The sequence below is a fragment of the Neodiprion pinetum genome, chromosome 6 (genome assembly GCF_021155775.2).
Source record: "Neodiprion pinetum isolate iyNeoPine1 chromosome 6, iyNeoPine1.2, whole genome shotgun sequence".
Lineage (NCBI taxonomy): Eukaryota > Metazoa > Arthropoda > Insecta > Hymenoptera > Diprionidae > Neodiprion > Neodiprion pinetum.
Genome location: NC_060237.1, coordinates 1,019,971 through 1,040,471, shown reverse-complemented (window position 1 = coordinate 1,040,471; position 20,501 = coordinate 1,019,971). Strand labels below are relative to the sequence as shown.

The following is a 20,501-nucleotide window of genomic DNA, read 5'->3' as shown; positions in this document are numbered from 1 at the left end:
CCGTCGAAAGATATGCAATCGGCTCCCTAGCCGTGTATAACTTATCCATCTTAATGCGCCGCCTCGTGATTATGTAGACCGGTTCTAAGCTCGCCGTCTGGGCGGGGGGGAAGTATATCTGTATATCTATATATACACACATATACATGCATATACATATGCGTTGGAACATGGGTATAGGAAGGGTTGCGGACGGGATAGGTCTGTGTGGCTGCCTTGTACGGATGTTAGATTGCGGCCCAGATTCCGTGTTAACGAGTAGTTATACTCGCCTCGACGATTGCGGGGTAGAAAATCTCGGGGAAAAACGTGTTATAGCCATCAAATGTCTCCGTCGTAACCGAATTTACAACGCGACTATTTATTACGTTAACCTACGACACATATCACACAGATTTATCACTATTTCCGGGAAAGCCCCGCTGAGGATGCTAAAATATCTGGAGATTGGAAGAAATACCATCAAGGCTCGGACGGTCTGGAATATCAAGTTTCGGATATCGTCCAACATCCGTTGACAGGGGTTTTTCTTTTTACCCTTGACTTTGATTAAACTTTTACACTCTTTGACTCGAGCACTTCTTTCTCCCCAGTAATTATCTCCAGAGTCCTGTAGACTTCATTGAACAGACCGAAGGTCAGACGTTAAAACCCTATCAAATCAACACCTTGACTAATTTTCTTAGAGCCTCAAATTTTTTTACTTTTCTTCGAAATCGTTTGAAAATTTACTTCGCGATTTCTTTTCCGTTCAGGAAGGAATTTAAATTCACGTTCTTTTTTGTTTCACAATTTTCGAAATCCTTTTTTTTTTTAAACGCTCCATCGCACCGTTTCGCAACTTTCCCATACCTCTATCCGTATGTGCGTATGTATGTGTATATATATATATATATATATATACCATTTTGTTTGCGAAATGGTGCGGAAGAACGACCCCACTGCCATCCCAGGAAGGCCAATATTCCAGGTTTTCATCTCTCCAAGACCGAAATGAATTTTCTTCCCTTCCGCGGCGATCGAAGGTGGAAGATTTCTTTTCACGTTTCAAGAATTCAGGAAGAAATTAATGAAAAATCCGCTCGCGGTTCAAGCGCCGAATAGCATTATACGGTTTGCCAACAAGTAAAACAAGAGGTTGAACAATAACTGGCAACTTTGTTTTTACAACGAAACAAGCTTTCGAGTTCATCTCTCGCCTGGATATAAAAAATACTTCGAAAACCGGCAAATTTCCATCGAAACCTTTTTAAAGAGTGTTGTATATACATTCAGCGATACTGAAACAATGCAGAAAACTTACTTATATTATACAATCTGCGTCTGATTGACACGCAGAGCGAGTACGGGCGAAATAAAAAGAAAAAAACGTAACACGGGCTGTCATTCGAGGACAGGGATGAAAATATCGAGCTTACGAAAGCTTCTTTCCTCGGGAATTCCATTAGCGAACAATTATTGTAACCCGCTTACATGCCGGTAAGGCTGTCCGCAGACCGTCCGTCCGTCCGTTTTCCAGCCAGGCGTAACATGCAAAACATGAAAAGCTTCGCGTACAACAAAATCTGATCGACGCACACGAGCATCCGCTGTACGGAAGCTCTGCAACGTGAGGTGAAAAAAAGGTGTTACGAAAGAGAGGAAGATAGAAAAAGACGCGGACGCGGCCAATTCTCGCAGCTTCGCCATTTTCTTCCTGGGGTAAATCGCGATACAGCGGAAGACAGGCTGCTGCAGGCTGCAGGAAACTCAACGAAACTGGCAGGCATGAGTTATCGCTCACACTTATGTGTACATACTCAATACACTTAGGCTGAAAGGCAGACGTTTTTAGGTAGGTACATATGATGCGGTAAAACAGTTCGGGGCGGCCGGCGATAAAAATAATAAAGGCCGTTGAATTTATCGCTCTACCCGCGGAAAAACTTTCCCTCATACGTGCTCTGCCTACACGTTGATGCGACATTGTGTATCAGGTATATACATTTATACGTGTGCGGTAATAATTTCATACAGACATCGATTTTGCGATAAAAATTCCATCGGTAAAATAAATTCTATAACGAGGATCGGGGAGCAGCAGTTATCGAGTCGTGTGTACTGTGTTGTATTATTATACGTTAACGAAATATGTGTATTGGCGTGTATGCGTATGGGGAATTCCACGCGAATCCAACAAACGTGCAAGTCTGATCCTCGCTATTTGCGATTTTGATCCAAACTTTTTCTGCAATTGTCTGAAACTCTGAAACAGTACCCTGAATTTTTTTTCAATTTTTCATTGGACTGGTTAATTATTTGTAATTTGGATATCCCCGAATACTTCAGCAAACTTCTATTTTTCACTTAAATTATTTCTAGACCGGTTTCATTGCGAAGTTGATAAAAAAAACTTGAATGTGCCAAAAAAATCAAAAATTGAAATTCTTGAGAATTTTAAAAAAGCTTCTTTTCAAAATCGCTCCTAATGTTTACAAATAATTACCGAGCTGGTCAGAAAATTTTAAAAACATCAGGGTACCGTTTCAGTGTTGGAGCAATTTCGGAAAATTTTTCAAGTAAAATCAAAAATGGCGAGAGTCCATCGTTTTTTGGGTTCGCATGGAATCCCCCATACGCATGTACATACGTATTAAAAGTATAAACGATACGTGCGGTACTTTGTTGCTGATACTTGAGGGAGAGCTTTTTCAAATATTGCGCAGCGAGTTTTCTTTTTTTTATTCTTCACTGTAAGCTGAATCGTTGAATACGTGTGTATTTGTGGTAATGCGGCGCATAAGCTTGTGCGTGTGTACCACTTTAATTCTTCAGCGATGTTATACTGCAGCTCCATCTGCTGCTGCCGCTGTTACGTTTGTCAAAGTGAAACGAAAGGGTTTGAAAGCTCCCTCTCCGGGAATAAAGCATTCGCTCTACTCCCAGCACCAAACTGTAACTCACTATACGGTACGGTAGGCGCCCACTTTCCCTGCACAAAAAATATGCTGCACTGCACAAATACCGTGTCAAATATTTTACATATTGCAAAAAGTATCACGTATGTGTAACCAAAAATTCAAGTTGTTAAATTGCATAAATCCGGAATTTCAAAATTTTCTAAACCGTATCTCGCGACCTAAGCATGCATAAATATTTCAACAAAAACAAGAAAATAAAACAACACGAACCGTTCAACTCGTCTTGTCAGGAAAATTCTTCGAGAAAATAAAAACTATTTACGACACCCGTCAAGAAGGTGATTCTCATCTAAGGTGAAAAAATTATGTCGAGATATGTAACAAGAGTTAACGAAGAAAAAGAATAAAGAATTCTTTAGCGCCGATTGTGTCCATAAATAGGGCGAGAAATAAGACAATGAATAAAAAACGATACTGCATGTACTTACATGGTATGTATACGTAGATGTACACGTATACATACGGACGTAATTTTACCGCATTTCTCGACCCGTTAAGAAGATAATCACACGTTCTAGTTAATAACGAGTCGCACAACCCTGCAGTTCCTACATTATTATATCGTCATTATTGTGGTTATTATTATTATTATACGAGTTTGTTGTGCACAAGGTGCGGCATTCGAAGAAACAAAGAAAGAGAGAGAGAGAGAGAGGTTGAGGGGAAAAAGAATACAAATAAAAATCTTGATATCATCAAGAAGTTAAAACTTATTTTATTAATCAAACGCAGTGAGACGTAAAAAAAGAATATTAGAGAAAGAAAACACGTCGTTCAAATTGTTACACAAAGATTCTAATTATATTTCTTTGAATTCGTTGCGTGAATTTCTTTCCCTCGTCTGTCTGGTTTTTGAAAAGAATAAAAATCCCTCCTCGCAAAACCCTGCAGGCTGAAACCGAACGAACGAAATGAATCGTTTCCAGATTATACGTGACGCAAGCTTTCCGCGTGCAGCGCAAGTGCTCTACGTTCCTGCAAAAATATCTGTATGGAAAAGTTTGCGAGTGAGCGAAGAGAGAGGTTTCCGGTTTCGACCGGAAGTCGGCGGGAAGCCGACAGCCGTCCCTTGTTCTCGACGCGTCAGCCGGTATCGCGAGTACGTATTTACGCCGGTATTCACGTCTCGATTTATCCACGCTGTAACGAAGCTGAGTCGAAGCTGCACCGCGTGGCAGGATTGTTTCGAATTTGAACTCGGCAGCGTTTCGCCCTCGTCCTCCCTGCCAATTTCTGCATCGCGCTCTACGGCGAGGCTTGAAGAGAAGTTTGTCACGAGACGCTAAATACTTGGGACTTCGCCGCGAAACTCTATTTATAGACGAGTCTCGCTCGATACTGCATGCCGCGAGGGGTGTGCGAACCTCGCTTCTTCACCCCCTTCGGCAACCCCCCAAAAACCATGCGGCGAGTCGCGACGCCATAAACGCCTTAAGACGTACGGTTCAAAATTTCTTTGTGAGATTTCCTTCGCAGTATTGGAAGTTTGATTCGGATAAAGCGAACCCGTTGGTTGAAATTGCGAAATTTCAGCTTTTGCGCCAAGTTTTCTTGCTCTTTTTGCTCATGCATGAAACAGAGTTAATATTGCACGTATTCGTTTGGAAAGAATCGAGGGTGAATGGTTTTTTTTCTTTCTCGTTGGAGAATTTCCCATACAATTCGGTGCAAATGACCAGACTTCAATTTCGTTTCCAGAACTCGTCGAGGTCATATAATTTAGTCATGGTTCGAGTGGAGGAAAAAAGATAATACGTTGCACTTCAAGCTTGGATGAAAGTAGAAATTATTTAAGTAGAAAGAGAATTGGCAGACGTGCAGCTTGTTCTTCTTCTTCCTTGGATTATATATCTATAACGTTTTTTTACGTCTTACTGGTATACAGGATCCTGAGATTCAACCTTCGAGAACACAATTTTTCTACTCGCCGTTTTCGCAAGATGAGACAGTAAAATACTATTAATTGATTTATTGAAATCTTTTCCTCTGTTATCGCATATTTTTTTTTTCTCCGTCGAATCCGAAATCAATTTCTCAAGCTACAATGAACGATTACGAAAATTCACCGTCTCGAAATCCTGCTTTCCTCATCTTTCGCATCGAATGAAAAAAAAGCAAATTGTTTGTACCCCTGAAGCTGATTGACAGTGGTTACAATAAATTTGAAAGAAGTTTGAATTTCCGACATTTCAATCTCTCCGCAGTACAAAGATTCTTGATTCACGTTCTAATTTGAAAGACGAATAAAAATCAACTCCACCGTTATCACACCAGTCCGTGATTCACGAAGGTATTCGAGTTTCCGTACTTCCGCGGTAATGGAAACAGGTTTTCCGGAGTTTCCGGCCCGCCGGCGTCCGATCCGAAATAAAGGATCTTGCCCAGCGAGCAATATCTTCATGCTGTCGTAGGTCGGACTGCACACGTACGAGCATGTTGTACGGACAGGTGTAAAAGGCGAGTGCGGCTCGAAGGGCGCAGAGAGCCCATTAGGCGACTGTTTGTACACGCCAGCGGACTCGAGAACACTTTAAACTCGCTACCTTGGGCACTTCATCCCGGAAAATGGGTGGAGCTGACCTCCTCGTCCATCCAGGGAGCCGAGCAAGCCGCTCGCGATCTATTGTCTAGCTTCTCTCTAGCCCGTCTTTGACCCCAACTGCAATTTCCCACCCCTGGTCGACGATAATTAGACCCGAAAAGCATAGAAATGTCGCATGCGAGCTTAACGAGGGGGATGAGAAAAAATCATGACGAAAACACGAGGGAAAAATTTTATGCAAAAAAAAATTATAATTCGTAACTTCGTAAGCTTCGAGTCGATTGTAACAATGCGAGTCGGCTATCGAACGGTTATTAATTATCGGTGTGTAAAATTTTTATGAATACTGAGAAAACCGAGAAAAAAAATACGAGGGAACTCTTTTGTTTAATTTACGAAAAAAAAAATTGCATATCGGCGAAAATATTTTCGCGAGCTGCAGAAGCGCGCGAATTATTGTATAACGCTTGGTAAGAGAGTGGGTTTTATCTCAGCGAGTTTTTTAGGTGATTCGACTTGCTCTGTTCACATACTCGTGTTTGCTTGAAGGGGGTGAATTTTCTCTCAGCGTTTGTGTCGAACCAGGCTTGACCCTCTGTAATTACGATCTTCACCGTCCACAAACGGCTGCATGTGTGTATAAATTTATAGATAAAATATCAATTTTATACGCATACGTGTAATAAATGATAAATTCACGTGCGAAAAAGTGGAAATAATTAACTATATTGCTATACATAGTAGAAATAAAATTCCGTGCTCTTGCGTAAAATTATTTCACTCGTCGAACACGTGTTGGCAAAATACACATTTTTTTCCTGGCTTCGAGCGAACTAAATTAGTGTAATTAAAAGTTGGTCTAGAAAAGCAAAAATAAGAAGAAAGCAACAGTTCGGACATAATGATTTGCGTCTTTCTGCTAAACGTTATTTTTTATTCAAATCAGGTGCGGAAAAAATACTCAAGACAAACGACTCTCTCGACGAAAACTCCGCGGTATTTATATACCTAGCCGGATAATTTTTTGCTGCCGTGCAACGATTTAATATTCGAGCAAGTAATTTTGGCGAACATTTTTACGGCCATTTTTTTCCCAACTGTAAGTTACAGTTTAGTTTTCATGAATTCAATACACGCTTGTATTTCTTTTTCCTTTTTCAACGACAACGACAGAAGGAAAGGCAAAACTTGGAAGAAATAAAAATCGAACTTTTATATTGCACAGCACCGAATGTTTCATATTTATTTCTTCTGTTCCCAGTTTTTAACATCGGACTATATCGATGATACAGATCGTATTACAGACTGACGTGTATACATATACATATATATATTATATGTATATATACGTGATAACGCTACTTTGTGTGTATAAACTGATTAATTAATGAGGAGGGGAGTTTAAATTTTTTTTATTCGACCACATTTTTTTTTTACTTCTGTCTTTTCTGTAGCCTCGGTGCTTTTTTTTTTTTTTATTTTTGCCTCACTTTAACGAAGGGCGCAGTGGTCGCTCCGCGATTTCCATGAGATACCTAATATACACGCAATCATTCGCGTTCGGTGGGTAAATTTCGATTAAAGGGAACGGTCGAAACAAAGAAGTAGGTAAATAAAGTGAAAAAATATGAAGGAAAAAAAGAAACAAAACCACCACGAAGAGGCAGACAAAAATTAGAGATCGCCACGTCGATACGGTGCTGAAAATTAACACCAGCCCCTCTTCGGCTGCACGCCACCTAGCCGGCAAACTTTTAGCGGAGTGAATTTTCCCGGAAAACATTTCGCCCCGTTTTTTGTACCGTATTACACGGTTCACTGCACTCGTGATTCCTGCGTAAGCGTTGAATTCAGCTCATGAATTAGCTTGGCAAATACAATTACGCCTCGATAATCGTCGTTTCGTGGGTCGACGTCAACGATCGATTTTATCCCGCTACGCGGGCGATAAAGTTTTTCTGCGAGACCGTTTGACTTTCAACGAGCGTGGTCAAGATTTAACCTCAAAAGTCTGTACGAACAAATTGCAGACTCGTTCGTTCTTTCTACCACGGCGTAGGAAATTAATTCCTACTCTGCAGAGGAAATGGAAATAATTTTCCTGCAGTTTGTGTTTTTTTTTTTTTTCAGCGACAATACGTTTCAGGATTTCGTTGCGTATTTCGAAAATTAACGACGAGTTGAAATAACGAATAACTTTATCATCTCGTCGATCGGGTTATTCGTACATATTCAACGCCGCTGGGCTGACCTCACACTGAGACTTACTACTCGCCGGCTGACAGGACAGGATAAAGAGGCGCAAGTTAGTCCGCGCTAGAGATCCGAGATTATACGAAAGGGCCGATCCACGCGAAGTAACAGTTTCGATACGAAAGTGTCCTAATTTTTATTTTTTCATTTCAGGAGAACAAGAAATTATTTTTTTTTTTTACGGCAACATGATTTAATCGCGACGAAACTTGTGAAAATTCTTCAATATTTCATCGTTTGTCTTTTGCCCTCGAAGAAGATGATCAATTATAGTTACTACAAGTTACATTTTCCTGCACCGTTTTTGTTATAAGCTCGATACTTTTTCAGCGTAAATAATCGTTAATGAATTCAAATTTGGACCCGAGTCTGAGGTGTAGAAGAGAAATAAAATTAATTAACACGTTTTAGAAAATTATAACCGTTAACCGAAAGTCATCAACTTTTCAATCGCTCGATAAGGATTTAGTTTTTTTACTTCTTTTATTATTTTGTCGCTTCTGTGACGAAGTTGATTTCGCCGTACGGCATTTCCAGTCTTGTAATACTACACGCGCCGTCAAAAATATCAAAAAGAAAGCTACATTTTTCACCTAATTACCAAAAATTACTTAAATTAACCCTAAAGAATGGTCTTGGAAAGAAAAACCCGTCTTATACAAATTCTACGTAAATCTGTCGGTTCAATCACCTGCGTGTAACTTTTTCCTCTCAAAGTTGGATCGAAAAATTGATCAACTAAATCAGTATAAAAGACGTGAAAGAAGAAAAGATTCTCCGAGAAGGATTGCAAAGCAAAATCATCAAGCTGCGCCTCTCGACCGTACTTATACCTGAAAGGGGTGGGGGTAAAACATTAAAATGACGGATCGGTAAAAGGACCGAACTATCGAATTCTCAAAGACGATGAAATCTAATTCGTAAAATGATGAAAAGGTGGAAAATGCAAGTGTAGAAAGTCCAAGTACCGAAAGGCAAAATATAGGAAGGTGAAAACGTTGAACGGCAATGTCTGAAATCTGTACAAGACTTCACGTTATCGCGACGACTTCTATTCTCCTCCTCCTCCATACTCGGACGTTCCCCATTTTTAAATTCTGCAAATTGAGTTTTCGCTCCTCTAAAAATTCTATACCGCGACCCTTCCATTTATCAATTTCACTATACTTCGACCTCCACCCAGCTGAAAGAAGAAAGTTGGAGATATCGACAAGCGACGCGACGGTCAGCTCGAAAAGCGGCTCCCTCGACGGATGAAACATCGCCGCACATGTATCACACGTACGTTGTACATACGTACCTTATACCCGCAGGCATATTATCGTACACGGAGGCCGATGTAGACCCGGAGGGTATGTACAGAGCCGAGTAACCGTGTTGGCGGGTACTAAGGGCTGATGGAAAAATGTGCGTGCGCCCGTGTGTGTGCGCGAGTGTGTGCGAGTGTGTGCGGAGCGGCGAAGAGACACGCGCTGGCTGACTGGCTGGGTCGTCGTCGGAAAAGCACGAGTCGATATTCCTCCGCGGATCGATGCACGAGGGACAGCAAGGCCGTACCGTGACCCACCTCTATTATTGACCCAAGTATTTATCGTGCCCGTTCTTGTCTGTGTATGCAATTTTATTCTCCTCTTTATTCTTATTGGTTTTACAAAAGCGAAACCACCTGCGAGAGATTGGCTGTCGCGAAAGTGTAAAGAGATTAGAAGATTCGGGAAGGGTAAATTTTTAATAACGCGACAATACGTTTGGCAGAATTACGAGATGCGGAATGTCGATGTGTAGAAACTGATGAGGATAGAAATTTGGAGAAAACCGAAAATCGAAGCCTCGCTGTAACGAACTTGGAGAAAAAAAAATCGCGGAAATCGATCTCAATAATTAGATTGGAAACGTGGAAAGTCAAAACACAGAAAAGTCTGAGCGTAGAAATTGCAAGTATTAATTAGCCAAGACATAGAACCGCGGTTTGAATTCTAACAATAATACTTATACACTCTGACTTTTCTACATATTTCAACTCAACGAAATAAATACGATCCTTATATTTTCTAATCTTTTAACATTTTTACCCTCAGCCACGATTTTACACAATTTCCCTGGCCAGCGTTTTATCTTGAATAATTTCGTTTCGTTGAAAGTCATTTATTTATTTATTTTTGGCCAGCAACCTTTGTCGCACGTAACGATCACGTATGATTCTATTCACCGTATCCAAAGAGCCAACTTTTTTTCATGCGGTCCCCTCTTTTGTTACGCTTCATTAAACGCGTCCCGCGCTATCGACGTTTCGCAATTCAATAAGTTTACGTACGAAAAGAGGGAGGCAAATTATTTGAAAATTGAAAAATGGATAAGCCTTCGCGTCTTCCCGAGTTCCATTGGGTTTCGTTCCCCCTTTTTCCATTATTTTTGCTCTTTAATTTCCTTCTCAGTTCGACGCATGTTATTCTAAAAAGAAAAAGGAAAAAAGAAAAAAACGTAATCGCGGAATGTAGAAAAATATTCTCAAATCGTTTTAACCGATCGAACTCACCGCATTCGCACGAAACGCAAGTATCGTAACACTACCTATATAATTTACAATCTTTATACCTTAAACCAATAACGCTTTTAACTTCAAAAACCATGTTACTGAAAGTTGCTTGAAAGATCAATTATCGCGATTTTCCCCTTAATTTTCAAGGTTTAATAACAACAGCCCCTGGAGTGGCTGCGAAAATGTCATCTGTTCGTGGCGAGATAACGCGGGGTTGAAATTTTGCGAACGAAGTTAAAGTCGGCGATACAGGGATCGCATTTTATCCGAAAGCGTTCGTAGGGCGGTTCGATAATAAGAAAGAGAGAGAGAGAGAGAGAGAGAGAGAGAGCGAGAGAGTGTGCGCGTGGGAGGGGGGAGGGGCGACATCGGACTGCAATAAGGCATAATAAAATGGAACTCGGAACACTAACAAGCGTCGTAAGGCTACGTATACGGTTTTACTCGAGGACTCGGGGTCGAACTTATAGCCCGCACCTCACGAAGACTTTTACAATCGGTACTCGGTGTTTGTACGAAACTGGCTTTTGCGTACACGCGTGAAACGGCCTGCGGTGCACTTACGGTTAATTCTTCGTATTTCCCTCGTTATTTTTATCGAAAAGGTTTCAACGAGATTGAAAACGGTACGAGATAAGAAAAAAAGGGAGAAATAAGAAAAAGATCAAGAAGGCGCAATCGTCGAGCCGGTGAAAGCGTCGAAAAATAAAACGAGAGTTTCACCCTTCGGCCTTCAAAGGATGGAAACGTATGACTTCGCTAAATAAAGTTCGCCGGGCATCCGGGCCGCGTCGATACACCACAATGCAGAAAATCGAGCTAAAAATATTTACACCCGTGTGCCGGAATAGCGGAGGGACGGAAAGTGTAAAGTACGTACATACCTGCGCCGGCAAGAAGCTGGCTTCGAAAGTAAATTGAGTAGCTATTGATTTCCATAGGCTGAAGGCCCTCTCGGCTTTGACCCGAGGAGCTGTGAGGTTCGAGGTTCGCCCTCGACGGTAAAAACCGTCTTGACGTTGACCCCTGCAGGTCCTCGAAACTCCTTCTCGTCCTTTCGAAGCGGGCGCGGTGCGGGAGAAAAAAAAAAACGTCGCGTTGCTGCCTCATCTAGTTCTTCAATTGTCTTCCGCAATCCGCGGGAACGATTTACAAACATCCGTTGCCATTCGTTATACGTATTATACGCAGAATCGCAAATGGAAATTGGCTGGATTTTCAGTGCGTTCCAAAAATCGGTAGTTTCCGAGACACGGTTCTGTCTTTGTTGTTGTTGTCGTCGTCGTGATTTTTATTACTGTTATATCGTTGTCTCTGTTGTCGGAGGCTTACCTTCTCGTCCCTTACGTGTTTCCCCCCTTTTTCGCCCTCGGCTAAAAGCTCCGACACTCGACGTACTCTCCGCAGCAAGCCCGCTGCAAAAGGGGCTTTGGAGATTTCGAATTCTTGCCTCGGGGCGTTCGATCCCGAGGCTATATGTTTCCTCCTTCCGAGGTGAATTGGCAAAAACTTGAGCGGAGAAATTGGACAAAAGAAAAGTGAGATCACGGTGAAATTCGGTCGCAGACTGTCGAGACAAGCGACCGAATCGATTAATTATCGTAAAGAGATGTCGCGATATCTCGAAGAATTGTCAAATTAGAGAAAACAAGTCGCTTTGCTACGTAAAAACTGATCGTATCACACTTCCGGTGCTCTAAATTCTTCGCACGTCGCGGGTCTATCATACAAAGTGCAGCTACTCGCAAGGATTCGATTAGGCACTCGTACGTTACTACAGGCATTCAAACGGACGAGCAAAGTGAGTTCACATATTGTGGACACAACGCGGTACGAAGTGCGGCGTGCATCGTATGCCGTTCCAACAATCCGACCGACGCGTGTAATAACTGTAACGCACATTGAGCATTACTATGGCATTGTTACGATCGGCCGATTTCGAATTGATTAGGTAATTAACACGACGCCGACAAAGCCCGCGGCAATTCGGCCACTCCTGCGGCAACCGCCTCGAATTGCACAAAGCAATCGCGTTGCGCTTCGAATGTATAATGGATCTTTATATCCACGTACGTGCGGTTGAAACATGTGCATAGGCAGGTTTATACGTCTGTAATGAAATTTCGTGTTTCCAGGTATAACGACAACAGTAATAATAGCAATAATAATAACAACAATAATCAAAATCTCGAATATGTTGGATTATACATCAACCCGTTCACTTTAACATTATATTATCGACTCGAAATGCCTTGGTTTGGGTAAAGGAACACTTTTTGACCGAGTATTATTTAATTTTTTTTCCACGTCTTCTCATTAAATTTGCATGTGAAGCGTGCGGATAATTTAATCCACGCATTATAACATCGCCTCTCTACGTTAAAAAATTATTAATAAGATGATGAAAATTTCTCTTCGTTCCTCTTTTTCACCTTGTTTCGCATATTTTTCAAAGGCTCCGTTACGTAAACTAGTAATTTTGTCCAACTTCCGGACTCACGTCTGTATTGACTAACTTAAAAAACAAACAAGAACAGAAGAAGAATAAAAAGATAAACAATATCAGAGATTTTGCGTAAATAAGACAATTACCGCCCTTGAATTATTTCGAAATACCGCGGAATTAAGGTTCATCGGAAAAATCCGTAACGATCGGGCAACTTAAATAAATGAAATCCAACATCATTTCAACAACAAGGATTATTCACTTCTTCACCGCTGGAAATAACGAACTGAGCAACCGTATTATCGACAGGTCAATTGTTTCTTGAGCCGGTATTTTTGTTGGGTTATAAATTTACGGGTAATTTGGCTGGCACGAATTTTAGTTACGAATATACGTAACATGCTCGTAGCGGATAGATCGTATCTTGATATCTATAACGTAAGGGCGACGTAATCTGGCAACGTTTGACAGACGTCAGTCAACCGTTTGACTTTCGGAAATTCATTTCCCCATTTCTTCCGGCGCACGCGGTTAGCTGATTCGATTTTCATACACCCATTCGCCACAACGCCTCTGTACCCGTGCCTGTACGACTGCTCGTATCCTGCACACGCGACAAGGCAAAGCTGTCTCGTAAAGGCAAAAGTCGACCTTTTCACACGTACGATAAATTGTAACCGCATCCATAATGTATACACGCTTACCCAAACTATGCACGGCGGTATTTGTTTTACGCGAAAAGGGATGGCTGCGGAAAAAAAAAACCCATGTTAAACTCAACCTTGACCCGATTCTTAACCTTAACCTTGACCTTTGATCGTTTAACGCTGTTAGAAAATCCGTCACGTGACGGGGACAAAACGGGGGGAAAAAAATTAAAAAAAACAACATCGTCAACCTTGTACGTTCCCTATCTTGTTTAAAATCGTTTTTCTTTCCATTTTTTTTTTTTTTTTTTTTAACGAATAAAACGTCAGCGACGACGGGAACTTGCGATCGTGACAAGCGTATAATGAAAACCTCGTCTGAAATGAATCAGCGCGAAAACGATCAATCGGATACACGCGTCTCTATATCTCGTATACCGTTCTTTCACCGTTACGTTACAGAGGAGGAAAGTGATGAAAATTCATTAGCTGTAACGGATTTGAAACAAAGCGGTAAAAAAATAAGTTTTGACAATGTTAAAAAACAATTCCATCGCAATTGTATCCGAAGTAGGTACTTTTACGAGCGAAGTCGCGCAAGGTTGAAGCGAACCAAGTCCTTACAGAGAGTACGAATCCTCTTAGGATTCGCTCGTATCTCGGCGGGCAACAAACCGCGAGATGTTAGTCGTGAAATTATCGCGGGAAGCGAGAGACCGAGATCGTCTGCGGAGCAGAGCTCTACGCCTGAATACCATACCCACGTAAATACGTTACACGTATATGTGTATGTATAAGAGCAGTTCCGACAGAGCGAAGAAAATTACTCGTCTTCGCATAACTCACGGCGATACGTACGACTGATCTCTATGCGGAAATCAGTGATACGGTTGTGTACTGTAACTGTGCAGAGACTAGCTAAAGGAGGACTCCGAGGCCGCGGGTGGGAGTAAAAATATAGAAGGCTGAAAAAATTGCTAGGCCACAATATCGAACTTGTTATAGAAGCGAAAACCTGATTTATAGAATTTAAATATGTGGAAAGTCGAAGTGTGGAGAAACAAATGAATAGAAAAATCAGAACATAGAATTCCGTCGGGATTTCTTTCGATAATGCAGAATCGTATACAGATTCACGATTTTGCCATTCTGTATTTTCATACTTCTGTATTTTGACTTTGTGTATGTTTACAATTTTCTATACGTAAATTTTTCATATTTTTAAATTTTATTTATCAGATTTTCGCATGTATGTAAATTCGATATTCTAGTTTTTTTATTAATCGACGATTCTGGTTCTGTACGCATTGTACGATGTCCGTGTTTCTTCTGAAGAGTAAGGAAGACATTGATCCAAGTTTCGTGTGAATCGGTTGGCTGAGTGTCGAGTTTATCGGTAACAAACATGCGAAGAAACGAAACTTTTTACGCGCGATAGGTGTACGGAAAATGATCCTTTCCTGAGATTGTGCGACTGCAGTTGCTGTAAAATTGTGAACACGGAAGAGATGAATCAAAAAAAAAAAAGAAAAAAACAACGGGGGTCAGGGATTCGAGGACATTTTCTTTTTTTTTTTTGCCTCCTTCGCGAGGGGACGCGAACAGCTTCGATTTACGTGAATCCAAGCGTCGTCGAGAGTTCCGGTCGAGCTCCAATTTCTCGACCATCCGTGTTTAACCGTTAGTTTGCGCCACTGCTTTTTGCTGTTGGATATTGAAGTGGGGTCGAAAAAGAGGGTGAGCGATAGAACGATCTGAGAAAACGAATCGAGCGAGGATCACGACTCGAAATTCAAAGGTCGGAGTAGGAGGAAAATAATATGAAAAAAGATTCGCGGTTAAAAATGCAATTTTTACTGTAAATAAGAACGAACTGCGAAAAAATTTAGAGGGCGAGAAGGCTGTGACAATTTAACTTTGCACGAAACAACAGCGTTGGTTGTTTTGAGGATAGGAAAATGCCCGACGTTTCGCGGGAAAAGTAGTTTCAACGCGGAATACGAATGTATGTATATAAGTAACTTCCACCGCATCGATGCAACGGTGAATTTTTACTCGGAGTTAAAAAGAAGTAGGTTACACTCGGTGCGGTTGCATTCACGCGTATATAATGCGCAGCATCTGCATTACGTAACGTGTAGGGTGCACAGTGGCAAGTAATATCCGTAGCTGCGCAGCTTGACGACTGAACGGAAAAAATAGGGCAAAAAAAAAAATCCCCGCACCCGTCCATCCGTAAAGAAGCTAAAGAGAGAAAATAAGTTGAAAAACAAAACTAGCGAGAAATTGTACGAAAGAAAGTTAAAAGTAGCGAAATAAAAGATCGGAAAGAATAAAAGAAAAATAGGTATAGTATGTTGAAAGGGAAATAAAACCTGCATGCAGGTATACCGTTTTTCTTTACATACGTGCGAGTGCGCGTGTAAAGCTTGCCGCGAACTTGCGAGTGTGCTGAAAATCGATCCACGAGTTTATAGAGGCACCTATACACGCATCTTAACACAGACGCTGTCCGTATTCCTGCATATTGGATTATACCCTCAACACATGTAGGCCGAGGGATTATCCATCTTCATCCGATGCCCCCCCCCCCCCTCCTCCTTCGTCACCCCTTCACCCCCTTCACCCCATTTCGCATTTTTATCCACTCTGTTTTTTGAATATTTCACCGCATTACGGTCAATCTCGCCCTTCAAATAGCGTACGAGCCATTTCTGATTCTTTTCTTCCCCATTTTTCTTTCCCATTTTCTCCGCAGATTGAATCGTTTTTCAATACCGTGTACAACCCGTAAGTCTGCGTATGAATTTGCAGCAGGTATTATCGAAAGACCATTATCCGGTCGTTAAATCGGAACCTCGGTTGGAAAATCACCGTCAGAATCAGTCAGGTAGCGATAGAGAGGAAAGAAAAAAATAATACAAAAAATAGTACAACCAACTCTCTGCAAGTTTACTCCGTATTAACGATAATAAGGCTTGTGAAGTGCGTTTGCGTTTGTGTATGTATTCGCAGCCTTGAACTTTTCCCGCAAGTAATAGCCATTAATCTATCCCTGCAGTAGCTGACAACATTGCAAGGTGGTGCAGAGATAGCTGGCACGACGGCAGGTTCGTACAGTGAATGTGAAATAAATTGCGATACGGTGGTTGCTCAAACGGGGCGAGGAAAAAAGCAGCGAGGACACACGCGATGACGAGGTGAAAGAGGAAGAAAAAAAAAAAAAGGACGAAGAAAGAAAAACCAGCAACAACGAGCCTCAACGAGTCATCGTGACGCTGCGTACCGAACAGCGCTAAATTATTCACGTTAAATCACGCGACACTCGCCTATGAACGACCGCATTTCTTTTGCAAATAATACATCCATTACAACTACAGGTCATTTTTTTCATCCGTTTAATAAAGCGAAAGAATCTACGCTTGCTCGTTTTTTCGGGGACGTGAGCACGACGCGTTTGGGGTGACAAAGAAAGTAGAAGGAACAAAAATAAAAATAAATAATCCGCGCGTCACCGTCATTTTATACAGTTTGTCAAATTGTTGAAAAGAAACCCGTTCGTTTTCCTGATTCTTTTTCACGTATTGAAAGAAAGAAAAAAAAAAAAAAAAGAAATTTAAAAGTAAAAACGCTAATGATTTTCCACCCTCTAAAACCAACGACCCACAGCATGAATCTTCCGACTATCGAAAATTTTTTTCATTCTTTTTTTTTCTCCCGTTCTTCATTATTCCCATTGGAAATATTTCCTTATACGTTCCGTTCGGAATGCCGCGAGGGTAATACTCGTTAAGCCAAGGTCTATAACGCTGGATTAACCGTTCATTTTCCCGCAACCCCTCGACGATGTCGGTTTCGTCTATATGCATATACATACATATATACATATATACTCGTATGTACATCAACCGCAAGTATATAGTTAATAGGTATGTAATACGTATATATCTGTTGCGAATTTGCGTCTACAGACGGGAAGAACCACTCGTTTAATTTACATTCGAAAAGCCGGCGGGGTAACCGGCGAAACAAGACGAAAAGGAGCGGGAAACCTGCGGAGCGTTGCAAGGACGATGGACGAAGGGGGACATAATCGGTTGGCGAAATTCAAGCTTCAGCTTCTCGTTACAGGAAGCAGCCAACCAGCCCGAGACGCGATTCTATCGGAATCAAAAACGATCGTTATGCAACATTGGTCAACACGAATGTTCGGTCTGGGTTTTAGATGTGAAATTTTGATTTCTTCTACGTAACTAATAATGTGAAAGAATGGTTTTGTTAGGTAAAGTTTGTTTTTGTAGAAACTAGAACGGAATTTCAGATTTTAAGAGAAATCACCTATTTTCCGAAAGATTTATTGTAAATAATAATTAAACATACTTCAGTTTTGCATTTAAATCACTTTTATTCAAAACTAATAATTTGCAATAAACTACAAATGTTGAGAGAATTGATAAACAACGTTTAAAAATGTATATTTGTCGTACTTCTATTTTCGAATGGACTTTCTCGTATCAACGATATAACGATAATAACGATAAAGTCCGTCACGTCTTGGTGAAAACGTTTTTCTGTTTCTTCCGAATAGTCTTCCATATTAGCTATATCAACCAAAAACTTCAAGCCTTATTTATCAACGTAAAATAAACACAAAAACTAACTTTATAAGTAATAAACAAAGGTTTTGGTTATTATTCGATGTATACAATCGAAATTTATTTATTTCAATAGAAACTTGAAAATAAAAAGAATAAAATTTTTAATATAAGCAGGCGTTTAGTTTGACCAACCAGAAGTAAAACCAAACCGTGCACATCGAGTAAAAATAATCACGCGTCGGGCAGGCGTAAAGTTTCAGGGTTACATTGCAATTCTCGATGAAAAATCACGCATCGAGGCGAAGCTTTATACAGCTGCACTTTATTTTACGGGAAAAGATCGACCGGCACGGGGTGAAAATAAAAAGAAAAAGAATAGAAAAATTAATTTCGTCTGAGAAACCTGCGGAATGGAAAGTAAAAAGAGACGGGTCGAACGGGTCGCGCGGCTGCCGCGGACTCTGCAGAAACTTTTCACGACTCGCTATAAATTTTTACTGCCCTAGGCTCTTGCGTGACTGAAGGAGGATAACGTCTATGCGCGTGTGTAAGTCACTCCCGAACGAACGAACGAAGCAATGCTTTTGCAGATCAGCATCAGCCTCACCTCGCAGAATTGCACGGATATAAAGTTGTTACTAGGGTGAGCATGCATGCGGAGGTCGAAATAACATTGTCTGGTACATAAAGCTACGTGTATGCACATGTGTACTTGCATCGAGTCATTAGGTTCTTTCTGTACGTACATTTTTGAGGCTGTAAAATTTTACCGCGGAACGTCGGGCGAGCTTTGAAATTCCGAGAGAATGGTAGAGAGGTAAGTAAAGAAGAAACACACCTAGATGCGGTAAATTCGTTCGTCAAAGAAATAAATCAGATTCGTGCTTGTAACGATATTGCCGTGATAAATTATAATAACCTAAAACTCCTTAAAACTTATTACAAAATGGCCAAACTCGTATTTTGTAAATTAAACTCGGACTTGTTTTCGAAGCAGCGAAACAGCGATTATTGAATCAACGTTTCGTTGGGTTGGGTAACGTTTCTAGCTGCGGCCTCGCAGAGGTATTATCGGTTGCATGCATACATTTAAAACTGTTCGTAGAGCAATGGTTTTTTTTTTTTTATATTTCCCTCTTTCTCGTTCTCACGATTAATTGCCCGAGTACCTGCCTGAGATATAAAGAGCCGAGGTATAAGGAGAGTCGAGGAGATAGATGGATAAATAAATAAAAGGTGAAATAGTTGCGGGTGAGTCAGAAGAGACATTCAAAGCACGCGAGATGCCTGCCCAAGACAAAGTGGCGGTACCTACTGGCTTACATGTCCGTGTAATATCTACGTAGGTATATAGGCTTCGCCCTTACGTGATGTGAAATTTATATATAATCCATTTGTCTCTCTACATACATATACATACACGTGTAAATGTATGTATATGTACAGAGATTCTGGATAGGCGAGCAGGTGCGATTTATGGCACCTGATTGCGAGTCAAATCGTATCGAGTATGTATTTCTTTATTTCGTTTTTCCAGGTCGAGATAAAACGATTCTGGCTCTAGTCAAATATCCTGAATTTTGCATTCCTGAACGAAAAAAGAAGGTCAGTGGTTAAGGATCCTAACATTGCAGAATTTTCAAAACTAGAATCCCTTTTTATTTATTGTTGTTTTTTCACTGTCTTACCACAAGAGAAGAATCAATCGCGAAATTTCAATTTTGTCAGAATAATAATATCGACATTCAAGATTTTCAAAAGTGTAGTTTCATTATTTAAACAGATACTGTTATCACGATTCTTCTCAATAGAATATACTCAACTTTTCGTAAATGAAAAAACGAGCATTTGCCCTCCGCACGACGCTATGATTTCAGTCATTTCGATCGTACATAATAATTTATGCCCTAAGAATATCTGTATTTCTTTTAATAATATCGTCAAATCGATATCAGAAAAAATACAAGGTTTCGCCGTTTTTCGATTATAAATCAAACAAGTCACGTACATGTACGCAGTATTGTTTTATTTTCTAGTTCGTTTCGAAATCGATATTTAAGAGCCTTTCTCCACCAATTTGGACCTCGTGTACTCAAAAACTCACTCATTTGGAGTATTCAAAATTTTGACCCTCCTTTTTTTCATCCTCAACTCGATACTGTAACCCCTCCAATACTTTGCCAATCTATTTTTCGACCTCCAGCCCGCAAACACGTGACACAAAAACGCGCGGCGCCACAGTGGAAGACGTCCGTGCCTAGCCCGCCATCTGGCTGATCGGAGCTCAGGCGAAGCGAGTAGAAACGGTCGGCAACACGTCGGCCAGTCGAGCGGCAGGCGTCGCGAGGAAAAAGACTTTGCCGATCAGTTCCTTCGGTTCTCCGGGTTCTCGACGTATTTTTTTCGGTTGATTTTTACGTTCCTTTTTCACTCAATAAAAGCACAAGGCACGCTGTACCCACTATCGGCCAAAAAAAAAACCGCCAATCCTAACTCGGTTGGTATGAAAATTTTGC

At 40.9% G+C, this 20,501-nt stretch overlaps 1 protein-coding gene across 1 annotated transcript in view; it reads right to left on the bottom strand.

Moving 5' to 3' along the window:
• The window catches only part of KCNQ (KCNQ potassium channel), a 129,927-nt gene that overhangs the window by 79,620 nt on the left and 29,806 nt on the right, over positions 1-20,501 (bottom strand). The gene's annotated exons all lie outside the window — the stretch shown is intronic.